The 26,666-nt window shown below is 42.9% G+C and overlaps 1 protein-coding gene across 1 annotated transcript in view; it reads right to left on the bottom strand.

Annotated features, from left to right (window-relative positions):
* Window positions 1-26,666, bottom strand: part of MPP7 (MAGUK p55 scaffold protein 7) — a gene marked incomplete in the record, with an annotated part of 615,576 nt that overhangs the window by 471,551 nt on the left and 117,359 nt on the right. The window contains 1 exon segment of the mRNA XM_073629838.1: window positions 4,354-4,433.

A 26,666-nucleotide genomic window follows, 5' to 3' on the forward strand; every position in this document is an offset into this window, starting at 1 on the left:
TAGCTGTTAGGCTAGCCATACACCACAGGGGGAATAGAGAAAATTGATAGATTCCTCCTTCCACATTTACTGCCGAGGACATAATATTACTACGGACAATATTCTGAAGGAAACTCTACTTAACCCTATTCATACTATTCACCATCATACATATTGTAAAATGATTTCACTGTATTATTCTGACAACTCTGATTCTAGCAGTGCCTGCACGTTTTACTGGGAAATGGGGACAAGTGGGAATATATAAAGGAAACTAAAAAAAAAGATGAATGCCAACTAATATAGTAGAGTACTAGATTTATCAAAATATATGTCACACAGCAATAGAATTGAAGATCATAGAAGTCATTATATCACCCATTCATTTCCTCGAGTAGTAAAAGATATACGATGAGGACAGTACTATCACTGACAAACCGTGACCTCAGGAACACTGGCACGAGACCAGAGTTGTCCCATAGATGACAACTCTGGACATCTGGAAGGACTATTATTAACCAGTTATTCTGGGTCGCTACGCTGTAGAGCTTTACAACCGTGCTTAAGAAATACATTGCAAGACTTGAAAATGGATTCAAATCCTACATTCACAAGCACCAGGAGACCGCTGCCAACGCTGAGGAGTTGATGGAAATAGCGACCAATAGGCAAGACTTTGCTGGTGCCAGCTACTCTTGGGTATATTAAGGAGCGGGAAGAATTCCCAAGATTCCAATAGGGGTAATGCATGCACGTATACAGACGCTCAACATTTCTACATGGTAATAGAGCCAGGCTGGAAAATGTACAAATATCTGTGCTAGTATTTCAGAAACTTTATGCTTAGGTCACAAATTCTCACTAGTGCAGACCTAGCAAATATCCAAATGTACTGTATATCTCTGTGTGAAGAGTGACATACATGTTAACCATTTGACCACCAGAAGATTTACCTCCCTCACCCCCTTCATGACCAGGCCATTTTTTTGCGATACCGCACTGTGTAATTTTAACTGACGATTGCACGGTTATGCGACACTGTGCCCAAATAAAATTGATGTCCCTTTTTTTCTAAAAATAGAGCTTTCTTTCGGTGGTATTTGATCACCTCTGTGTGTATTTTTTGCGCTATAAACAAAAAAAAGACTGAATATTTTGAAAAAATGATGACACTGATAGGCATCACTAATAAGGAGGCAATGCCAGGCATTACTGATGGGCACTGATTGGCATCATATATGGGCGCCGATTGGCATTCCTGGTGGTCATGGGTGGCATACCTGGTGATCATCAGTGGTGGGCATCCCTGGTGGTCCTGGTGGCATCCCTGGTGTTCCTACGTGGGCATCCGAAGGGGGGGGGGCTGCGCTGATAATCAATCAGTGCAGACCCCCCTGTCAGGAGAGCCACCGATCGGCTCTCCTCTACTCGCGTCTGGCAGGCGTGAAATGAGGAAAAGCCGATACATGGCTCTTCCTGTTTACACTGTGATCAGCTGTGATTGGACACAGTTGATCATGTGGTAAAGAGTCTCCGACAGAGACTCTTTACTGAGATCGATGTTGCGGTGTGTCAGACTGACATGCCGCACCACTGATCACCGCGCTGCGCGTGTTGGCTGTTACCCTGAAATACGTCAAATGACGTTCAGTCAGGATAACGGAACCACCGCCCGGCCGTCATTTTTCTATATACCCAAAAAGATTTCCCAGTTTTAGGAAAAGTGGGATGGGGTTTAATCATTCCCTGGGGCCAGCAAACATACATTCCCACTTGGCTTAGTAAAGTACTAAACACATTTGATGACGCTGCATTTCTGTGACCTGCTTACAGAGACACTACCACAGCTCCCGGGGGTGACACTTGTGCCATGTCCTTGGCTCCCGGTGTCCCTTTGGAATGTTTTAGGGCAACTTGCAAGGAATTCTGGATGTATGGTTTTCCCTTATTCCCTTCCTTTCATTCATGGTTGATCATTAGACCTTATTTGCTATGATTTTACTTCTAGATGTACCCCGCATTGGCTCCTGACAAGTGGAGGTGTCCACGAAACGCGTAGAGCCCTTTCATGATGCGATGCTACCACTACCGTCACTCATCATCAGTTTGCCCACGCAACTTTCTTTCTGGGGTGGGTGTTTTTATTCCAATCGCCTCTCTCATTAATTGTTGTCCATGTCTGTTAGGGAAGATGTAGCCATCCATTTATAATTTTTCATACTGTCTATCATGTTGTAATATATGCAATGCATGCATTTACTATGTTTTTCACATCGGCAATACCTCTAGTCTATGTAATTTCCTTCATTTATTTTAGGTCAATAGATATATACTTCAATTTTACTATATCTCTTTGTAGCCGCATTCCTCATTTAAAGTCCCAACCCCTCTCCTTATAGGTTCAGTTCAAGGTGCATCAGACTATGATCATTAAACTAAATTAAATATCTTAACGAACAGTAAAAGAGCTTTAAAACAAGTCAACCTTGACCAATCTAGAAGCTTTTAAAGTTACATTTTTCATCCTGAAAGATCACAATAAAGACTCTAATGCCTAGTACACATGTGCTGAATGTCGTGAGACATTGGCCGGTTCAATAAAAAACAATTTGGCTGTGTGTATTTCAGCTGCTTGGCCAGCTTCTGTCGGATGAGCATGCTGGAAAACCAGCATCCAACCGACTCCCGACCAGCGCTCTCAGCCAATGGTTGAAAGCGCTGATCGGAGTGTTCTGGTGGGGAGGCCATTCCCCTGTCAGAACACAACAGCTTAGCGGGGGAGATCACTGTACTAACGTCAGATCGTTAGTACAGCCGCTTCAACCAGAGCTGAGGAGGTTTTTATTTAGTTCAACCTAGCGGGTGCGTACCAGGCTTAAGTCCAGTTTCAGTTGGTTTCCAAGAGCTTAGGCCACATTTGAAGCACTTTGGCCGTTGCGCAACAAGGCACAAAAAGAAGGATAACATTGTTTTCTCTGAGACCTGTTCACACCTATGCTTTGTGATGCAGTGGCACTGCAAAAAAAAGGGGGGGGGGATGCTTCTATTGGCCCCAGAGACTTTGACAAGAGTACATGAAACACACATAAAACATGCATTTCTGTGTGTTTTGGCACATGACAACAAGCTTCCACCCCCTAGCAGCCAATATTTTATTTCGCCTTCATTGGCCAAAAGAAAAAAGCATAATGCATAAAAACGCAGGCACTACAACACATGAAAAATACCCAACAAAATCGAGCTAAAAAACACATAAATATGCAAATGCACAATTGTGAACCGAGCCATAGGCTACCTGCTATGGCCATTCATAGTGTATACTTCAAACACAGATAGTGTGCGTTCAGAGCATACATACGTGCACATGCTTTACGCAAACCCCAGCCGCACAACCACATACAATCAGATCTTCTAATGCAGCTGCACGTGGCTGAGTAATTGTGTAGGCTCTGCACACTGTACAGCCATGTGAGTGAAGCCTTCCATCTTCACGTTGTGCAAACATGTTTTTTTGCAGTTGTTCCCGAGACACGCACAGGGCAGCCCATTCACCTGAATGTGTGACAAACACTCCTAAAGAAGCTCCCGCACCTTTCTGGGCATTGAGCTTTGCAAGTCTTTTCTACTACATGTTTCAGTGCATTTGTTGCTTGTTTGCTAGCCACGTTTGGAGTGCCATTGACAATTAGTGGCCCCGCATGTGCTATGTGGGTTTTTCGCTCATTTCCGGAACATGCAAATCTCACTGGGGCCTTTGAGACAACTGTTGTGTGTTACATTAGAGAGCTGGCAGCCTGCCAAGAATCTTTTGTAATAAAAAAAAATAGCTACAATTTCAGTGAACTTTGAAAATGAATTTCTCCAAAATGCTTATAGATACAGAGGAGTTGAAAGTAGAAATAAAGGCAAAACTTTTTTTTTAGTTTTTGATAGGTCTTCCAATCCATGTCAACGCTATTCGTTTTTTGTTTTCTGTGTCCTTGTAAGTAAAAGAAAATCCAAAATTTTGGGTTGTCCCCAGAAAAGTAAGAGGGGAAATCTTCCAATGGGGACACTAGTTCTGGTGACTTGGGGTGCCCAAGAGATTTAATTAATTTGCAGAGATTTCATCTCCCTTCCTGTTTTAGCTATGGGGCAGAAAGTGAAGGGAAATCTCCACAATTGGACAAAGGTGGCAAATGTAAATCTTCAAAAATGAAAAAACTTTTTGCTTATAATTCTACTTTAAATTGCCCTTTAAAGTAATTTACTGCCTGTTTAGAATATGTAAATACATTAGTATGCATAGTCCAGGACACAGGTTCACTTTAACGCAAACCCAACCTCTCTCCACCATAGCAAAGACTCAATAAGAAAATATAATAGACTCCTTACCTGAGTCTCTTCACAGTAAAGCTGATGTGTGCTGGGTATGGAATGACTACAAGGAATCATCAGATATTCTTGATCTGAACCTAGAAAGAAAATTAAATAAAATTATGGAATTTCAATCAGGAATACTTTGCGACATTAGTAATAAAAATATACTTTGTGACATTAGTAATAAAAATATTTTAAAAGGCTATATTAACTCAAAAATAAACTTGTTTTAAATCGATGATAATGTCTGAGAATATTTCCAACTCCATCCCTGCCCAGGCCACTATCAGGTGGTCCCATTCTCACTGCTGAATAGTCTAATAAATAATGAATATTTTATTACAAAGAACAAATAACAGTAGTGAGGCCTCTAATGCTTAGCTAAGTTGGGTAGATCTTGTCATAGGGGCCCCTGAAAGAGAAACTAGTGGTCAGATTGTTTGCCACCTATAACTGAAAGGCCAGATTTGAGCAAACTTAAAACTACTCAAGGGAAACGGCTAAATGCATAGATGACGGACAGTATGGGGCACTATTCTTCCTACGGAAGCCAATGATGGAGCACTATTCTTCCTGCTGACACCAATGATGGGGTACTACTCCTTCCACCAACACCATTGATGCACTAGTGTTGCTCTTACTACTAATGACACCAACATCCGACCCTCCAAAAGTCTGAAGGATAGTAAACTAGCCCTTTCTTTAACCACTTCCAGCCCAAGGACGTCATATGACGTCCTTGACTTTCAGTTGGGATAACTGAATGATGCCTGCAGCTGCAGGCATCATTCAGATATTATTTTCTGCTGGCGATTCTGTGCACCGTAAGAACGATCATAGCGGCAGTTCAGCCTGGGAGGGGAGAGCTCTCTGGTGCTTCTCCGGGCGCTCCTATGCCATCAGGGATCAGATGAAGAGCATAGAGATTTCCAGTGACCAGATGGTCACTAGTCATCTCTATGACCGTCAGAGGGCGCGACATTATGACGTCACGTCCGGGCCGCAGATGTCAACAAAGCGGTGATCTCGGCTAGAAGACATCAGATCTGTAATTTCTTTTTTTTTTGATCGGATGCTTTCCAGCCTGGTGGAGATATGTGGGGGGTCTTATAGACCCCATATCTCTCCATAAAGGGGACCTGTCAAACATCATTCCTACTACAAGGGATGTTTACATTCCTTGTAATAGGAATAAAAGTGATCAATTTTTTTTTTTTAAAGTGTAAAAATAAAAAAAAGACAATAAAATAAACAATAAAAAATAAAATTTAAATCGCCCCTGTCCCAGTGTGCTAGGGGACAGAAGCGAACGCACACGTAAGTCCCGCCCACATACGTAAACGCCATTCAAACCACACATGTGAGGTATCGACGTGTGTGTTAGAGCGAGAACAACAATTCTAGCACTAGACCTCCTCTCTAACTCTAAACCTGTAAAAAATGTTAAAGCATTGCCTATGCAGATTTTTAAGTACTGAAGTTTGGCACCATTCCACGAGTGTGCTCAATTTTAAAGCATGACATGTTGGATATCTATTTACTCGGCGTAAAATCATCTTTCACATTATACAAAAAAATTGGGCTACTATTACTGTTTTTGTTATTTTTTAATTCAAGAAACTGTTTTTTTTTTTTTTTTCCACAAAAAAACGGGTTTGAAAAACTGTTGCGCAAATACCGTGTGACATAAAAAGTTGCAACGACTGCCATTTTATTCACTAGGGTGTCTGCTAAAAAAAACCATATATAATGTTTGGGGGTTCTGAGTAATTTTCTAGCAAAAGAAATTATGAATTTTACATGTAGGAGAACAGTGCCAGAATAGGCCCGGTATGGAAGTGGTTAAAAAGTTTCGAGACCCCTAATTTAGACTACGTCTCCATGAGTTGCATAATGTAGTAGAGAAAAGAGAGAAAGGGGAAGAAAGGAAAAGAAAAAAAAAAAGTGAGAGAAAGGAGATGTACAGGACAGGGAAAAGTACATTTCCTAGAAAGATAGCAGGTTGGTGGGATTTAGGAAAAGGTGAGGACAAAGGGATCCATGAGACATGGCAAGGCGTTTAGCTCCAATCTTAACTGTGTGAATGGGCTATTGCGAAAAGATGGATGGGTCAAGGTTCATATCACTGTTATAGTTTGTACCTTCAGAATCTACTTGTGGTAAGTTTCTTGTGTACCATGATGTCCATTATTTCTGTTTCACCTCTGAAAAGTGTTTGCAAAGCTCAGACTTGAAATATAAACAAAGCATATCCTTCTATAGTGTCGACTTGTTGCAATTAAGAGCACTAAGTGTAATTTCTGTCTGATGCTTTGTTCCTCTGCTATCAGCATGAGTCACTTCTGTCAAGTTTTCCTGACACCAAGAGAAAAAAGGTTAAAGGGTAGAGACCTCAAGCTGATTGACAGCCTCAGATCTGGTCCTGTGTGCTGTGTGGAGGGGGGGTGTCACCCTTCCCTCCAATCAGCTGTCAGAGCTCTCCACCCCCTGTTTTTGGACAGCTCAGACAAGCTACATATTCTGGACTCTGAAAGGATGTAGAGAAGAGATGCAGATAAACAGGTAACAACTTATGTAGAAGGATTAGTTACATCTCTGTGCATCACCTGAGGTCCCTTTACTGGGTATATGTAAGGGTATGCAACCACTGCAATAGTGAGTTGTTTCCATGCTTTGGTCAATGTTTGATTGGCAGTCAGGAATACAATTTCTGCCACTTTCATTTGACATCCTAGATAGGTCCAGTATAGGTCTGTGTAATAAGGGTTCCCAGGGATAACGAGTAAGGTAAAATATTCACGACCATTTGAAGCACACTATACACTCTTATTCAGAAATGGTCGGCCTTAGGGCAGTGCCACTAGAAACACAGAAATGTGCCTTGCTCTCTCCATCCCCGAAACAGGCCAGTGGGGCATTAGGGACAAATTTACATATATCGTCTGGTGTCATATACGAATTCGGAAGCACCTTGTAGGCATTCTCTTTGGTCAATATATAAAGAGAACATTTCAAAGTAGCTGCCCCACAGTCATTTCATTCTCTAACCAAGGATCCGTGGAACCCTAGGATTACTCCAGAGGTTGCTGAGGGTTCCTTAAACAATGAGCAATTTCTGCATTTTAGCTATTTGTAAGGAGGGTATTCTACCCAATGACCACAAATGTAAGCATTCTTCCCACTTACCATTAAAATAATGTACCGTGAGCTCTTCATTTACAGCAGTATTAAACCCAAAACCACGGACTAGCAAATTTAACAAATGGAAGCCAAACTCCAGCTAACACTTTATAAGCAGTTACAGCCAACAGTTTTTTCTTTTGGGATAAAGATTTTACATAAATAAAAACTGATCATTGCAAGCACTACTTTTGGTAGTAAATGGTTTGTCGCATCCCTGTAACTGACACAATCTGCAGTAGAGCTTGTTCTGTTGAAAAACAAAATATTTATTCTCTAGATTCGCTAGGAGAAACAGAAGAAAGCCTAAATAAGAAAACTAATGCAACCATCACAATCTAAGAATTGGCAAGCTGCAATATAATAAATGTTTGCTTTTGGGTTTAATAATGTTTTAATAATTATCAGCAGGGGTTCCCTTAGGCTATAGAGGGATTTCAAGGGTTCCTCTGTGTTAAAAACCTTGAGAAAGGCTGGCTTAGCCCATCGCAACTAACACTTTCTTTGCTGTGTTTCCAAGGTAACAGCCAAGCAGTACAGTAGCAGGCATGGTGAGAGAAGGCATACATGCATTCATTAAACCTAGGTATTATTGCAAGACCCAAGTATAGCATTTACTGTACTTCCTCTACAAAACTGCTTCATAGCAACGGTTTATCTACAGAACACCACAAAGCATTTTTATATCTAAACTGTACCCTTTACAATCTGCCACTGGAATTTCCGAGGGACAACCACCAGCACTATACTTAGCAGTAATAAGCCACATCCAACTGGACTTGTTCTGCAATGCTGAAGATGGTTTACTGCTCATACAAGTGGCTGTTCCCAACACTCATTTGAACTGCAAGTTACGACACATAAGCGTTGAAAAAAACCTTCGAAATGACCGAAACAGCCCCAGTTGAATGTGACCAACTACTAATAGCTATACCATGACCTGACTAAATGAGAAACTCCACTGAAAAAAACAAAAAGTATCCAACAATGAGATGTAGAAAAGATCCAAAAATTCATCTATTCCATGCGTTTACCACGTTCGCTTTCTACACGTTATTGCTGGTAAGTCTAAGTCATAAAATATAGAAGAAACCTTGCTTCCCTTACAACCCCATCCCACACAATGGGCTGTGCTTGTCACCCTTAGCCAACAAAGTGGCCCTGTGCACAGTACCGTTATTAGAAGTCATGAGGCTCTATACAGTCTATATGACAAGGTCCCCATGGTAAGCGTCACCATATACCATATTGAAACATAACTATATATTGAAGCACTATCAACCTTTGCATAAATATGAGGAAAAAGTTATACAGTACAAAGAATTGTGGCAAACGCTTGCAGCGTAACATCAAGCAACCCCCAAATATCTGGTGGTGCCGATGCCCCATGATCTCAAGAGAAGATCAGGGGTATTCATGCATACATCCAGAAGGCACCACAGCTTCTGGGGTCACTCAGAAAGGGAGGCCTGGGTTTCTGTTCATGCTAAGATTCCTCCAGAAACAGAGCAGAAGATGCTGCATGCACCCCCAACAGACAGTGGACATCTGTGCATCCCTATTAACGAGGAGGAGATTCCTGAGGTGCAAACCTGTAGACCCTGGCTTCTGCCTTCCCTTTTTGATGTGAAGGAGACCATGAACTGAACCAAGTGTGCAACCTGGTCAACTCCATCAACCGTGAGCAGGGCCTCCTGATCCTGTGAATGTCAGCAGGTGAGGAGTGGGGACATCAATGGTTGCTCTCAGATTGGTGAACTTGGAACATTGGGTAGTGGCGCTGCAATGTAACAAAGCTAGGCCTTGGAGGCACAGGCAGCCTATGCTGGAACTGGTATGGGAGTTCTGCCTGTACCCTGACTTTGCATATAGCTAGTATGTGCTCTTCAGCACTAATAGTAGATGAGCTTAGAAAATACATGCTGGGGATTCCATATTAAAAGTTACTTCCTTCCTTTAATCCCAAAAGATGTCTGGGGAACTCATAAACTGAAGATTATGAAACTGTGGTTGGGTTCATTAGGGCAGCATACTTGCATATTCAAGACTGGGGCAGATCTTAAAAGAATCAATATTTTTATCAGCTTTATAATTTGTCTCAAGTTCTATCCTGCCACTTTAGCTGGACAGCTTGGTCTGAGTTTACATGTAGAGAAAACTGTGCATTAAAAAAATAAAATAAATTATGGATATACTGGACATGATCATTTCACATATTAATTGACTACTGAACCAACTTCCAAGTATTTTGTCATACTGGACCTTTGTACCATTCAGTGTTGCATGACAGGTAGACTTTAAAATTATATTAAACAGCTAAATATGAAAAATTGTGACATATACCTTCATTCTGTTCAGCATCAGTGACTCAAATTAACTTTAAAAAGGGCAACCGCTTCAGCAAAAAATACCATGGCATACATAAATGAAATTGTTCCTCGGTGTTTGAGCAAACATAATTTTCTCATGTTGTTCTGTGGGATTGAAAATGTAATAATTTCTAGGTAATTGCAACATTAAAGGGGTTGTAAACCCACATGTTTTTTCACCTTAATGCATCCTATGCATTAAGGTGAAAAAACACCTGGCAGTCACCGGCCCCCCAGTTTTACTTACCTGAGCCCTGGAATTTCACCTGGCGGGGACGCATTCTTCCTTTGCCCAGGGTTCTCGGCTCTTGACTGTAAAGATTTATAGCAGCGCAGCCATTGGCTCCCACTGCTGTCAATCAAATTCAATGACGTGGGCACCGGGGGGTGGGCCCGAGTCCGGCATTCGCGTCTATGGACGCAAATGCTGGACTCGGGAGCGCGCCCGCAAGGTAACCCCCAGGGAGATCACTTCTCCTTGGGGGTTATCTGATAAGAGGAGGAGCCGCGAGAGCCACCGAGGGACCCCAAAAGTCGGTGCTTGGGGCCACTCTGTGCAAAACGAACTGCACAGTGGAGGTGAGTATGACATGTTTGCTATTTTTGAAAAAAAAAACGCAAACCTTTACAATCACTTTAAACCACAACTTCAGGTTTCCAGGCAATTTAAATAATTTGTTTAGACCAGGGATAGGCAAACCTTAAAGAGGTGGAGACCTACCTGAACAACATGGGAGAAGTAAAAGATCACAGAACACAGTGCCACCTCCTCAAACCAAATTTAAACCTCTAATTGCAGTACTACCCTGTCGCAATCGCATGCACTGTACGGCAATCATGGGTTTAAATTAGGTGGCGAGGAGGCAACACATCACAGTAAACCCATAGGAATGCTGTTAGTTAGTATAACTCTGCATGGGACAGGAGCCAGCACTACAGAGGAGGCATTGACTTATGCAGCTCTTGCTCCCTACAACAGGTCAAACTTTACAAGTAGTCCTTCTGCATTGCACTCTGTTTGATGCTCTGGGATGGCGGGTCAGCAAGCCCAGACCGTGATCTACCAGTCACCTGCCCACAATCTACTGGTGGATCACGATCTACAGGTTGCTGACCCCCAGTTTAGACCAACTTGGACCAAACAAATTACTTGCATGCCAGACTGGCCCGACTGCTGCATAGTCTGTAATATATTGTATTGACTTGTGCTATGTACAGTAAGCCTCACTGTGTTCCAGCAGAAGTACAAGACACTGCTGTCGGAAATAAAGAGAGCCGGTCTTAGCACAATTCCACCACTCAGGAGAAGCTTTGTATTTTTTTCAGTGAATACAAGGCCCCCTCTGATTGGTCAAGGTGAGGATCAGGACATCATCTGCCCACCTCTCCACCTCAGCCTTGCATTCACTAAAAAAATATAAGACTCCTCCCGAATGGCAGAGATGTGCTAAGACCGACTCACTTTATATCTGGCAAAGGAAAGGTCTCGTACTGATGTCTGGAACACAACACTGATTACAATTCATTGCATACGCTACTACATTATTTACAGAGTAAGCAGTAGCCAGTACATTCTGGCATGCCTATATTTTTTGGTCCAAGTTCCACCAAAAAAGTTATTTAAACTGACAGAAATTCTGGAGTTCTGGTTTAGGTTGTTGCGATTTATAAGATACACATTAGAGCAGCCTTTTACAACCTTTTTTTTACCACAAAAAAAAAACTCGTGAAATGAAATTCAGGTCTCCTAAAACTCCTGCAAATACATTCATCAGAAAAAAAAAAAAAAGATTGTCCCTTACATTGGTGGTCATTAGAAAAATCACCCCCTTACACAGGTGGCCAGAATGCCACCCTTACAGGCAACTAAAAAGATCATTCCACTAGCTCTGCTAAACAGCATTGGACCTGGAACCATGCACGCACCATCAGTTGGGAGGGTCAACCAGCCACAGTTCAAAAAACCCTTGGCAAGCTCTAGAGGAACCCTTGGGTTCCACAGAATCCTAGCTGAGGTTGAGAATGGCTGTCTCAGAACTAATGAAACTCTAATAACTACATATACATACATACATACCATACAGTGCCTTGAAAAAGTATTAATACCCCTTGAAATTTTTCACATTTTTTCATGTTACTTGTATTTTATTGGGATTTCATAGAACAACACAAAGTGGCATATAATTGTGAAGTAGAAGAAAAATGAGAAATGGTTTTCAAATTTTTTTTACAAATAAATATCTGAAAAGTGGGGAGTGCATTTGTATTCAGCTCCCCTGAATCAATATTTTTTAGAACCATCTTTCGCTGCGATTACAGCTGCAAGTCTTTTTGGATATGTCTCTACTAGGCAGCTTTGCACATCTAGAGGGTGACATTTTGCCCATTCTTCTATGCAAAATAGCTCAAGCTCTATCAGATTAGATGGAGATCGTCTGTGAATAGCACTTTTCAAGTCTTGCCACAGATTCTCAATTGGATTCAGGTCTGGACTTTGACTGGGTCATTCTAACACATGAATATGCTTTGATCTAAACCATTCCATTGTAGCTCTGGCTGTATATTTAGGGTTGTTGTCCTACTGGAAGGCGAACCTCTGCCCCAGTCTGAAGTCTTTTGCAGACTCTAACAGATTTTCTTCTAAGATTGTTTTCTAAGATTGTTTGGCTCCATCCATCTTCCCATCAACTCTGACCAGCTTCCCTGCTGAAGAAAAGCATCCCCACAACATGATACTGCCACCACCATGTTTCATGGTGGGGATGGTGTGTTCAGGGTGATGTGCAGTGTTTTCTACCACACATAGCGTTTTGGTTTTTGGCCAAAAAGCTCAAAGAACCTTCTTCCACGTTTGCTGTGTCCCCCACATGGCTTGTCACAAACTAAAAACGGGACTTCTAATGGCTTTCTTTCAACAATGGCTTTCTTCATGCCACTCTTCCATAAAGGCCAGATTTGTGGAGTGAACGACTAATAGTTGTCACATGCACAGATTCTCCCACCAGAGCTGTGGATCTCTGCAGCTCCTCCAGAGTTATCATGGGCCTCTTGGCTGCTTCTGATTAATGCTCTCCTTGACCAGCCTGTCAGTTTAAGTGGATGCCCATGTCTTGGTAGGTTTGCAGTTGTGCCATACTCTTTTCATTTTCCGATGATGGATTGAACAATGCTCCGTGAGATGTTCAAAGCTTGAGATTTTTCTTTTTATAACCTAACCCTGCTTTAAGCTTCTCCACACTTTATCCCTGACCTGTCTGGTGTGTTCCTTGACCTTCCTGATGCTGTTTGTTCACTAAGGTTCTCTAACAAACCTCTGAAGGCTTCACAGAACAGCTGTATTTATACTGAGATTATATTACACACAGGTGAACTCTATTTACTAGTTAGGTGACTTCTGAAGGCAACTGGTTTCACTAGATTTTAGTTAGGGGTATGAGAGTAAAGGGGGCTGAATACAAATGCACGCCACACTTTTCAGATATTTATTTGTAAAAAAAATTTGAAAAGCATTTCTCATTTTCCTTCCACTTCACAATTATGTGCCACTTTGTGTTGGTCTATCACATAAAATCCCAATAAAATACAGTGTTTGGTTGCAACATGACAAAATGTGGAAAATTTCAAGGGGTGTGAATACTTTTCCAAGGCACTGTATATATATATATATATATATATATATATATATATATATATATATATATACACATATACATACACACACATATACATACACACATATATATATACACACACACACACACATACCAGGGCTCAATTTAGGAGTTATGCAGCAATAGCATAATAGAAGTTGGTCCTCAAGTCATAGACTCCACTCCAAATAATATAATGCTTGATAATGCACGGGACAACTTAGGTTGTTACAAGTTAAAACAAGTAAATATAATATACGTTCCTATCTATTTACTAATGCTAGCAGCATAAGGATTACAAATAGTAAATGTTGATTAAGCGCATTCAGTTCTGCTTTAATCTTTGGAACGGACATCATGAAGGTCATTGTGCTCACTGGTCCCAGCGACACCTTCTCTCGGAGCCCATTGTATTCTTATCCAAACATGCTGTAGCATGAGAGCTATCAGTAGCACAGAGTCATGTGATAAGATGTTGAAGTCCTCCCTACAGTAATGCCCCGTACACACGGTCGGATTTTCTGATGGAAAATGTCCGATCGGAGCGTGTTGTCGGAAATTCCGACCGTGTGTGGGCTCCATCGGACATTTTCCATCGGATTTTCCGACACACAAAGTTGGAGAGCAGGATATATACAATTTTCCGATAACAAAATCCGTTGTCGGAAATTCCGATCGTGTGTACACAAATCCGACGGACAAAGTGCCACACATGCTCAGAATAAATAAAGAGATGAAAGCTATTGGCCACTGCCCCGTTTATAGTCCCGACGTACGTGTTTTACGTCACCGCGTTCAGAATGATCGGATTTTCCGACAACTTTGTGTGACCATGTGTATGCAAGACAAGTTTGAGCCAACATCCGTCGGAAAACATCCTAGGATTTTGTTGTCGGAATGTTCGAACAAAGTCCGACCGTGTGTACGGGGCTTTAGTGTGAAAAACTTTGAGGTCTTGTTCACACCAGGTATGGTACAGGAACATGCATGAAATTGGATGTTTTTCTACACCACATGAAAACGCACTGCCTTCTGCAAATGTGTTTGGGTGTCATTAATTCTTAATGGTGCCCCCATGCATCTGACAAATGCAGGTGTGTTTGCGGTGGCCAAAACAAATGGTATCATGCAGTTTGGTGCAGCATGAGTGTAAAAATTGTACTGCACTACTTTTTGCAGGTTCCCACATGTTTGGCCATCCACTGAAATTAATGGGGTGCCCTAAATGTGCTCAGATGCCCGATATGGTGGGAACAAGCCCTTAATTCCATATAACTCCACTTCAGTAAATAGGCTTTCTGACTGTTGCAAGGTTTCCTTGTTAGAGTTAGCAGTTCATTGACTGCCTTGTTTTTCTTCCTTAAGCAATGCACCACTCTAATAGAGATGCAGTAATATTATAATCCCAAGGTTTTCTCATACCCACCTAACAATCAAGATGTCTCCATGAAGGATGAGTGGAATACAGATGAAAACAATGTTCATCTCTTTAATCACTTTACTTGTCCCCTAAGACTATGCTATCTTTGTGAAGCCTCCTCCATCTCTCTCTTGTGATAGTGTGACACTGAAAAAAGACAGGCGGCAAAGTTAACGAGACACAAACCCACTGATTAACAGTAGGGCTGAAACAACTAATCGATTAATCGACAACTAATCGATTAGGAAAATAATCGATTACTATTTTCATAATCGATTAATCGGCCAGTAACATAATGGGGTTAAAAAAAATTAAATTGAGCCTTTTATAGTACAAAAAGAGCAAATAATCGCTACTGTAAATGTTACTTTCACAGTTCTACAGTAAAAAAATGAATCCCTCACAATAGAGATTATCTGTTTTTTTTTGTACTATAAAAGGCTAATTTTAGGGGTTTTTTTAACCCCATTATGTTATAAACGTCTTAGACCTGGTTCACATCTATGTGTTTTATGGTGCTTTTTGCAGAAAGGCACTGCAGTTCATTTACATGGCTTCCTATGGGACACATTCACATCTATGCTTTTTTTCAGCCGCTGCGTATTTGGAAAGGTTCAGGGACTTTTTTTTATGCAAAACTGTGCTTTTTTGGTTCAATACACTACAATGGAAAAGCTGCAGAAAAGCATGCGTTTTTTGTAGCAATTTGTGTTTTTTAATATGCCCAACAACAAATTGGCCAAAATATGCAAAAAAATGCAAATTGCAGCAAAATCATGTGTGCAAAAATCAAAACGCACAGCAAAAAGCACTGCAGAAACATATCAAAAGCAAACTGCATGGGTGTGTACCGAGCCTTATGCTGGCCACGCGGATCAATTTTCAGAAGAGAATATTCAGACGAAAAATCTTTGTACATTCGCTGAATGAAAGAATGTTTCAAATTTTCACTTGTTTTTAAAATTGTGTTTTTAAAATGAACAAAAACCACATACACTGTCTGAAAATTCCTTTGACCAAGAAGTTTTTCTATTATTTCCAAATTGTCACCGTGGTTGAAAATGAATGTCAATTTGACCCCACTTAGATTAAAAAATCGAACAAACGTTCTTAAAATGCCATTTTTTTTTTTGAAGGAAGACATTGTTTTTTAAATTAAAAAAAATGATCTCTGAGTCTGATGATATTTACCAGATTCACCCTTTTTTAATAGTATATATCTTCTAATAGCATATACAGTATATCTCTTCTCTAATAGTATATACAGTATATCTCTTCTGTCTGTTATTCTCAGAGTGGATTAGATATGTTGCTCCCTAACCATATAGTTATTTATATTTACCACTGCTTAGAGATATTTAAGAATAAATTGCCTTTTTTTAAAACTTTACATATTAACTAAATTATACACAACGCTTTTTTTTTTAAGCTTATCAACCGAATAATCGATTAATCGAAACAATAATCGGCCAACTAATCGATTATGAAAATAACCGTTAGTTGCAGCCTTAATTAACAGCTATGGAAACGTACCCAAACTTGGCAAAAGTGCGTCCTCATCTGTAAATTGCATGATGTTTATTCTTATTTAATTACTGCAATTTCAGAGATCGCTGCAATATGAAAACGTATCCAACACAGCTCCTTCACAGCCTGAGGTGGAATGGTAAGTCCAACTTTTTGCAAAAAATAAAAAAAAGTGTACTAACTCCAAATATCCTGGCCATCCCTCTGGACTTTGCTCCACATAGCTGCCATGACGTCCCATCAAGGGCACTGCATGGAGTGGGGTGGCCTAGATATTTGGAGTTAGGCCAGCCATACATGGTTCGAATCTTGGCTGCTTCAGAAGGAACTCTCTGAGTTTCAAACTGTTAACGAGCAGCCTGAATGTACTAAGTTGATCGATTAACTCGGGTACCATCAGCCTGACGGATTCTCTTGTGATTATAGCCGTTAGCTACAATCACAATCTTCTCCTGAGGGAATGGCTTCCCCTACCCGCTCCCACCAAACATAGACATACCATTGCCCGGCAGGAGGCATTCCCCTGTCAGCTCTGTCTGTGTTGATGGGGGAATCGTGCAAATTTCTTTCCTGCAACCCGTGGTTGCAGGAGAGAAATTTGAACTGTCTGTCTATGGCCTGCTTAAAGTGCATAGTTACACATTTTGTAAAGTTGATTAAAGCACCATTCCATCCAGTTCAAGCTGTGTGGGTATGTACTATGTCTCTACTACTTCCAATATCCCAGTATATTGTGTTTGCTAAGATGCCCATCCAACATTTTTGGAAATTATCAACACTCCCCGCTGACACCATAGATTAAGGGAATTCCACATTCTTACTGCTCTAACCGTAAAGATCCCCCCACGCAGCCTAAGGTTACACTGCTACTCATCCAAATTTACTAAAAGCCCATGTGTCTTCTTAAGCGACTGAGACTGTATAGTTTTCTCCCTATACTAGAATCACCATATTTGCACAGGCACCTACAGATTCATGTACCTGTCTGTGACACACACATGAATCAGGCACAAGCACCAACACTTTTAACGCTGTGCCCCAATGGAATTCGAAAGGGTGTCTCTGATATGCCTTACAAATTTCCCTGACTACGTCTAAGGCTGGGTCCACACTGGTACGACGCGACAGTCATACCACTGTGGATCTGACTTTGCCCTGCGACTTGAAGTCCGACTTCCATCCGACTTTAATGAACGAGATCCCGACAACACCAGGCCCTTTAAGTCTGGTATAAATCTTTAGGGGAAACTCCACACCAAATTTATAAAAAAAAAAGGGGGCATAGGGTTCCCCCTCAAAGACCATACCAGACCCTTCTGCCTAGTATGGCTTTTAAGGGGAATCTCCACAGCAAAATAAACCACGTGTGGTCCCCCCCCCAAATCCATACCAGACCCTTATCCGAGCACGCAGCCGGGCAGGTCAGGAAAGAGGGTGGGGATGAGTGAGCGCCCCCCCCCCTCCTGAACCATACCAAGCCACATGCCCTCAACATGGGGGGCTGGATGCTTTGGGGCAACATGGGGCCCCCCACCCCAAAGCATCTTGTCCCCATGTTGATGGGGACAAGGACCTCTTCCCGACAACCCTGGACAGTGGTTGCTGGGGTCTGCAGGTGGGGGGCTTATCAGAATCTATAAGCCCCCTTTAACAAGGGGACCCCCTTGTCTTCCCCCTCTGCCAGGTCTCCTCTCTCTGCTGTCTTCTTCCTCTGCCGGGTCTCCTCTCTCCGCCATCTCCTCCCTCTGTTCCCTTGACACTCTCTCCCGCTGTAATTCTGGGTCCGCTGTGTGCCATTACTTATAAAGCCATGGTGCATGGCCACTCGGTGACATCATCCGGAGGCCCTGTCCCCTCCGGATGACATCACTGGGTGACCATGCCCCATGGCTATATAAGTAATGGCACACGGCGGACCCAGCATTACAGCGGGAGAGAGCATCAAGAGAACATCCTAGGAAGAACAGAGGGAGAAGACAGCAGAGAGAGGAAACCCAGCAGAGGGAAAAGACAGCGGAGAGAGGAGACCTGCAGAGGGAAAAGACAACGGAGAGAGGAGAACCGGCAGAGGGAAAAGACAATGGAGACAGGAGACCCGGAAGAAGGAGAAGACAACAGAGAGAGAAGACCCGGAAGAGGGAGAAGACAATGGAGAAAGAGGAGACCCGGCAGAGGGAGAAGACAACAGAGAGAGAGGAGACACGGAAGAGGGAAAAGACAACGGAGAGAGAGGAGACCCGGCAGAGGGAGAAGAGAGCGGAGAAGGGAAGAACCGGCAGAGGGAGAAGAGAGCGGAAAGAGAGGTGAATCGGCAGCGGAAGAAGACAGCGGAGAGAGAGGAGAACCGACAGAGGGAGAAGACAGCGGAGAGAGAGGAGAACCGGCAGAGGGAGAAGACAGCGGAGAGAGAGGAGAACCGGCAGAGGGAGAAGACAGCGGAGAGAGAGGAGAACCGACAGAGGGAGAAGACAGCGGAGAGAGAGGAGAACCGACAGAGGGAGAAGACAGCGGAGAGAGAGGAGAACCGGCAGAGGGAGAAGACAGCGGAGAGAGGAGAACCGGCAGAGGGAGAAGACAGCGGAAAGAGAGGAGAATCGGCAGCGGAAGAAGACAGCGGAGAGAGAGGAGAACCGACAGAGGGAGAAGACAGCGGAGAGAGAGGAGAACCGGCAGCGGAAGAAGACACCGGAGCTGCTTTAATAAATTACTTTGTCAAAAACCTGTGTACTGTTTTTATTATTAACACTTTTTTTTAGGTGAATGGGTAGGGGTACAATAGGGATGGTCCTCCAGACGGATGGTAAATAGGGTTTCCATCCATCTGAATTTCACGGACAGGATCGGATATCGGTGGATGTCAGCGGAGATCCGCCGCTGCATAGAACTGAATGGAGCGTCTGATCAGGTCCGCCTGAAAAACGTCAGGCGGCCTGTGTGAAAGGGGCCTAAGGGTACACACATAGAACATCTGTGACTATCTCTAAAAAAAAAAACTTGAAACATTCCCCTACAATTCTGTTACAGGTAACATACAATATCTTACATTGTTGTTGTTTTATAGTGCGTTGAAACTTTATAGTTCTTTATGAATCTTTATGAAGTAAAATTTTTTTTGTTTGTAGTGATTATGAAGTGTGACTTTGATGCGACTTGGCTGCGTTTTTGCACATTCTATGGGGCCAAGTCGCACTGTAAACTGCACTAGAGTAGTGCAGGAACCTTTTCCGAAGTTGCACCCTGCCGAGTCACATTGATATGTACAGGCACCACTGAATTTAATGCGATATCCCTTGTTGTGGGATTCTGTGCGACTCAAGTTACATCAGAAATCGCACTGGTGTGAATCAGTACTAACTGCCTGTGAACTGATTGTGGCTGAGTGCATATACAGTTAAGGAATAAATACAATATAATAACATGATACACAGAGTTAATACAAGAACAGAACAGGGTCAGCCCCGATAGAAGCACACAATGGTAACAGTGACATAAATCCAAGAAGAAAACACAAAGTAAAATGAAGATGCCTGGTGTCTGGAAGCTGGAGAGGAAACACAGAACTAAACCGGGCAACAAGCTGCTAAAACTGGTTACCAAACAGGAGGGAGGAAAGCTGGAGAAAAAAAACCCGAATACTCACAAGTTATTAAATGTAGAAGCACCTTGCAGAGGAGGAACGGAGAGATAATACAGCCGCCGGCAGCAAGGTTCAGCTGATGAACATAGAAGACAGAGAACAGCAGAGACGCTTGCGATCAGCGCTTGGAAACAATGCAGAGAGACGCCACCAGCAATCCGCAGGACATTACACCCCCTTCCCGATATCACCCAGCTATCAGAACCAAATTCACACCAATACCTTCATGATACAGTGGGGTAGATTTACTAAAACCGGAGAGTGCACAATCTGGTGCAGCTGTGCATGGTAGCCAATCAGCTTCCAGGTTGTTTTGCCAAAGCTTAATTGAACAAGCTGAAGTTAGAAGCTGATTGGCTACCATGCACAGCTAGACCAGATTTCACACTCTCCAGTTATAGTAAATCAACCCCCGTATGTCTGATACAGATCTGTTCAACCAGAATCAGTGTGAGATATTCAACAATATTGATCGCATATTATTTATTCATGCTTCTTTTTAAGTATTATTTTCAAATACAACAATCTACAATACTTCCTGCTACTAATACTGTAAGGCTGCTCTATCCCCAGGTGGCCATAATAAATATACATCTTGATGAAAAGTGCTTGTATTATACACCTATTCTCAGGCAACTAAGACCTGCATCGCATACTAGCACAATATGTGAAACTTACCTGCACATGAAGCCCTCATTGTCACCGCTGGAGGCCGCATCCATCTTCACCCGTCTTCTTTGTGGGTCCCCGGACTCCGGCTGTGCGACTGGCCAGAGCCACGTGACTTCACTAATGCGCATGCCCGTGGGAGCTGCCAGTCACGGCACAGGTGGTTGTTCCTTCAGAGCGCATGCGCCGATGACGTCATCGGCTGCGTATATAGTACATACCGTGTTTACCCAAAAATAAGCCCGGGTCTTATTTTAATTTTGGCAACAAAAGACACAGTAGGGCTTATTTTTGGGGTAGGTCTTACCATGTAATGTGCTGTCTTTTCTCCCCCTCTCTCTCCCTGTCAGGAATCCCCAGTGTGAACTGAGTTAAAATGCTTGTAAAATCCTATAATCCACTCTATTACAGTAGTATATAATGTACAATGTGTATGTGTTTCTGTAATATAATTGTGCCAAATACCTTCGTTAAAGTGCCACTCTGTGCTTCTGTGACCCGCCGGAGCTTTCTTCCCCGCAATTATATTACAGAAACACACACATTGTCCATTATATGCTACTATAATAGAATGGATTATAGGATTTTACAAGCATTTTAAACTAGGGCTTATTTTCGGGGTAGGGCTTATATTGCAGCCTAACTGGAAAATAACGCTAGGTCTTATTTTTTTCATTTTCGGGGAAACACGGTATCTCCTAAATGGTGCACATTGAGGAGATATTTACAGTACCTATAGGTAAGCCTTATTACAGGCTTACCTATAGGTACAACCAATCAATGGAAGTTTACTTCCACTTTAAACCGATTGTAAAGCTTTATTGCTTTTGTGCAATGATTTTGCACAGAGCGGCCCCAAACCTCCTCTTTTGGGGTCCCCTGCCAGTTCTCCCGATTCCTACTCCCTTCCGAGTGCCCCCAGAGCAAGCCAGGCTCTGTGTGTCCATTGACACACGCAGTACGACTTAGCCTTACCCCATCTTTCTCCTTTGATTGAAAGCAACAGGAGCCAATGGCCTCTTGGGCGCAGCACTGGATCAAGATCGGGCCCACGTAAGTATTTAGGGGAGGAACTGAACATGAAAGGTTTTTTTTTTTTTTTTACCTTCAGGCTGGGTTCACATATGTGCTAATTGGATGCGGTTTTCAACACATCCAATTTGCATGACACATGAGTGTCACCTGATCTCAATGGAGCCGGTTCACACATTCTGTGGTGGCCGCAGTATGGATTCCAAAAGGGTCCTGTACATTTTAGGGTCCTGTTCAGGTGCCAATTCAGGCAAAAACTTGGACCTAAATCGCATCTGACTCCAGGCTGGAACCCGCGGCTGCACACATATGTGAATCTGGCCTAAAGCAGAACTTCAGGCAATGTATGGGTTTATTGCTCATTTTTGTCTAAGGCCAGGTTCACATCTGTGCAGCCGCGGTTTCCAACGCGTTTTCTTTTCATCGGTTCAGGTGCGATTTAGGCACAAATTTTTGCCTGAATTCGCACCCAAACCAGACCCAAAAACGCACAAGCATGAGGAGAGGAGAGCTGATAACCGGCTTGTGTGAAAGGGACATCTACACTGATAATCAGGGCATTGATTATCAGTGCAGTCCCAACAGTGCTGCCTAACAGAGCCCACCAGTGCTGCCAATCAGTGCCCACCAGTGCTGCCAATCAGTGCCCACCAGTGTAACCTATCAGTGCCCACCAGTGTAACCTATCAGTGCCCACCAGTGTTACCTATCAGTGCCCACCAGTGTTACCCATCAGTGCCCACCAGTGTTACCTATCAGTGCCCATCAGAGCCACCTATCAATGCCTATGGGTGCCCCTTAGTACCGCCTAGCAGTGCCGCCTCATCAGTGCCCCCTCATCAGTGCCACCTCATCAGCACACATCACTGAAGGAGAAAAATTACCTGGTTTGCAAAAAATTTTGTAACAAACAACGAAAAACGTTTTTTTTTTTCCAACCAAAAAGATTTTCAGCCTTATTTTTGATTATTTAGCAAAAAAAAAAAGAACTCAGTGGTAATTAAATCCCAAAAGAAAGCTCTATTTGTGTGAAAAAAAAATGATAAATAATTCATATGGGTACAGTGTTACATGACCGCGCAATTTTCATTCAAAGTGTGAGAGCTGAAAATTGACCTGGGCAGGAAGGGGGTAAAAGTGCCCGGTAGGCAAGTGGTTAAATGTTGAAGAGGAAAAAAAAAAAAAAAAAGTCTGGTCACCTACCTGGCAGGGCTGTGTGAATCTCTGGACAGAATTCCACATCCTTTGGCAGGTTCTCAATGTGTAATCCCACCATGTATTCCGCTGTTTGCCTGCAGTTCAGCTTTAATGCAGGGAGGTCAAACAAGTTTGTCAGCAGAGGAAGCGAAATGCAGAGATCACATGGTGGAAGGACGGTATAATTTGAAGAGGAATTCTTGTATCGGCACAATTACAGCTCTCTCACTGGAAAACCGTGCAATCTTATCATTTAGAAAAGGACAAGCTGCACAGGCAATGTTTGCAGAAAAGGCAGAATGGGCTGCAGAAATGTATAATCATTCACAAGATTAGAATGAGCCATTATTGGACAGATCCCTGCCCACCACAGACACACCATATACATCCTGAACGCCCGCTGTAATTATAGGTCTGCTGTGCTCGTTAACAAGACATGCAATTACACCAATTATTACAATTCTGTGTGTGTGAGCCAATCAGTGTCTGTAATAACTGAATAATACCAATGGTCTATATCGCAAACACCAAAACCTAATGTACACGGGACGTTTTTACAACCTCTCCTGAATGATTTAACTTGACAGATAGTAACCCACATTTAAAACGTCTGTTTTGCTGCGTTTACAAAAAAATTATTTTTTTTTCAAAATAGCCAAAAATGAAAAACGGCTGTAAACGAAACGCGGCTAAACGCGACTTTAGCCACGTTTAGAAGCCTTTGGCGCTTGAAATGCCTCTAAACTAAACGTCTGAACTCATTTTTTTGCTTTCCAAAAAAGGCCTTTAAACTCAATTGCCTAAAAACGACATTAAACGAACCTGGGAACATGTACACATAAAATAACATTGGATGAGTTCAGGGGCAGCTGAAAAAAACATCCAACTGCCTCTGAACGTCCATTTACCAGCAGCAGTGTACATGAGGCCTTAAAGCCAACAAGAGGGTGTGCTGGCTTTGCCTAGCTGTCGGTGAGCCGAATATCATACAAGCTTCATATAACTCTCAGGAACTATCAATATCAAGACCAGAACTTCCAGATCCTATCCTACTTCCATGTTCATTACAAAGCCAAATAATGTATCACACACACACACGCACACACACACACACACACACGCACACGCGCACACGCGCACACACACACGCGCGCGCACACACACGCGCACGCACACGCAAGCACACACGCACACACACACACCAAGATGAAAATCAGAGAAGAGGATCAAGTGTCAAAAAGTTTTTCTTTTAGTTTTGAATAGGGAAGAGAATAGTCCAACCTTTTCAACACAGAGTAACCTTTGAAATAACGTTCCGGGGTCAGGGAACCCCTGGTAAAAATGACTATCTACAACTCATGATACATTTGTGTGATGGTCAGTGAGAAGAATTGGTGTTAGTGGGAACTTCTGAGGTTCCGTTCACAAAACGCTTTTTTTTTGTTTGTTTGTTTGCATGTGTGCAACTTTGTGGTGCGTTTTTGGAGCGGCACCATTAATTTTGATTGGACCTCTCTTCACTTCCAAACCGTGCCAAAGAAGCTGAAAGTACCAAATCTTGGCAATGAGCCAAGCACATTTGGCATTGTGTGTTCTACCACCATTTTCATGCGTTTTGTCACATGACAGTCATGCCAAATTCGCACCGCGTTAGGAGTAGCATTAAGAAATAATGGCACTGCAACCGCGTCCCACAATTTGCAGTAATTCTGGAATCGCAGGCAGACTCCCATGACTCTGCCTGCGATTTCAATACGCTCAGGTGTGAACAGGCCCTGAGAGGCAGAAATTGCTCATTGTTCAAGAAACCCCTAACAACCACTGGAGGAACCCTGGCCTAGTCATTTTATTGTTTGCTTTGTTGTGTGTGGCGAAATTCCCCTTCACTTCCTGTTCCGGAGAAACAAAAGGAAATTAGATCTACACAAATCGAAGAAATATCCTTTTAGGCCTGGTTCACACCTATGCATTTTTTAGTGCATTTTCAATTTTGCAGAAACACACTGCAGTCCATTTAACATGGTTTCCTATGGATGTAGTTCACATCTGTGCATTTTATAGAAAGGGCCAGGGACTTTTTTCTGGTTTTTGTTCCATAGACTTCAGTGGTATCAAAAACGTACTGAAAACGCAAAATGCATCTGCAATATGCAAACTGCAACCTGCAAAGGTGTGAATCAGGACTTAGGCAGTTGTCATTGGAAACACTGTTCCCCTAACCTCCTGTTCTGGGACAATTTTAGATTTCCCATCACTTTTTAGGCTGGGCTTCTCCTAAGGGTCACAGGAGGGCAATTCATTTTGCCCTCCTGTGACCCGTTTTCAGCGGAGAGCGGTCCGCTCTCTGATGAGGTCACGGCCATCAGTCGAGGCACCGCGTCATCCCGACTTCTGAAGTCTGGATCCGCCAGCTGCCTTGACTGATGGCAGTCTCAGCGAGCCACTGAGACGGCCGCTCCCCGCCCCTCCACAGCTCAGTGCTCCAATGAGCGTGGAGGAGCAGAGAGGAGAGACGCTGACTTACAGTCAGCAGCTCTCCTCTCGGGGATCTGTGAAACCCAAGCCATCGGCGATGTTCGGTGGCTCGGTTCTCAATGCAGAGCCTGCGGGGGACAGATGCTACACAAATCACATAGGCAAGTATGAATAAAAAAAAAAAAACATACTTCTCTTTTAAGGTTAAAACGCTTCTCCTCCAATCTCATTGTGTGGCCCTGTGTTCTCTTAGGGTCCTTTCACACGTTTTTCCGCTTGCTCAGCAGGGGATCACTCTGCTGATCCCTGATAAGCAGGTGGATGACAGGTCTGTCTCTGCTCACTGTGCTGAGACGGACTTGACAGAGTCCTGCTCTCCTCTATGGGGAGATCAGATGAAACGGACCGCCTGTCCATTTTCATCTGATCTGCCAGACGGATGGAAAATAGGGTCACCATCCATCTGGATTTCATGGACAGGATCAGATCGGATAGCAGGGGACATGTCACCACTTACATCCGCCGCGCCATAGAGTTGAGTGGAGGGTCCGATCAGGTCCCACTGAAAAACTGACAGGTGGACCTGATTGGAAAGCCCGTGTGACAGGGGCCTTACACTCCCCGAGGCTGAAAAGTTTTCTTCCCATGCTGGGATCACCATTGAGGTATTTGTATACTGCTATTATATCTCCTCTCAAGCGTCTCTTCTCCAGAGACAATAAATGTAGTGCTTGTAGTCCTTCCTCAGAATTGAGGTCCTCCAGTCCACTCATTCATTTAGTTGCCCTTCTCTGGACTCTCTACAGCTCCAGCATATCCTTCCTGAGGAATGGTGACCAGAATTGGACAGAATACTCTATATGTGGCCGAACCAGAGTTTTATAAAGTGGCAGGATTATTGCTTTATCTCTGGAGTAAATAAAAGCTGGCCATAAACTGATGGAAATTTGTCTGGCTCAGAAGAGACCGGCCAAATTCCGACACTATGTGGCTGTCCCTGCTTGACAGAAGTTGACCATTTAATCAACTTCTGTCTAAGCGGATATACGTGGGAAGATTTTTCTCGCTCAGCGGCTGCAGCCAATTTGCCAAGTCGCTAAAGATACACGTCACACGTTTTGCATCGATTGCTTTGCGATTTAGAATCGCAACAATTCCACCCCTAATTCCAA

This window comes from Aquarana catesbeiana, linkage group LG05 (genome assembly GCF_042186555.1).
Source record: "Aquarana catesbeiana isolate 2022-GZ linkage group LG05, ASM4218655v1, whole genome shotgun sequence".
NCBI lineage: Eukaryota > Metazoa > Chordata > Amphibia > Anura > Ranidae > Aquarana > Aquarana catesbeiana.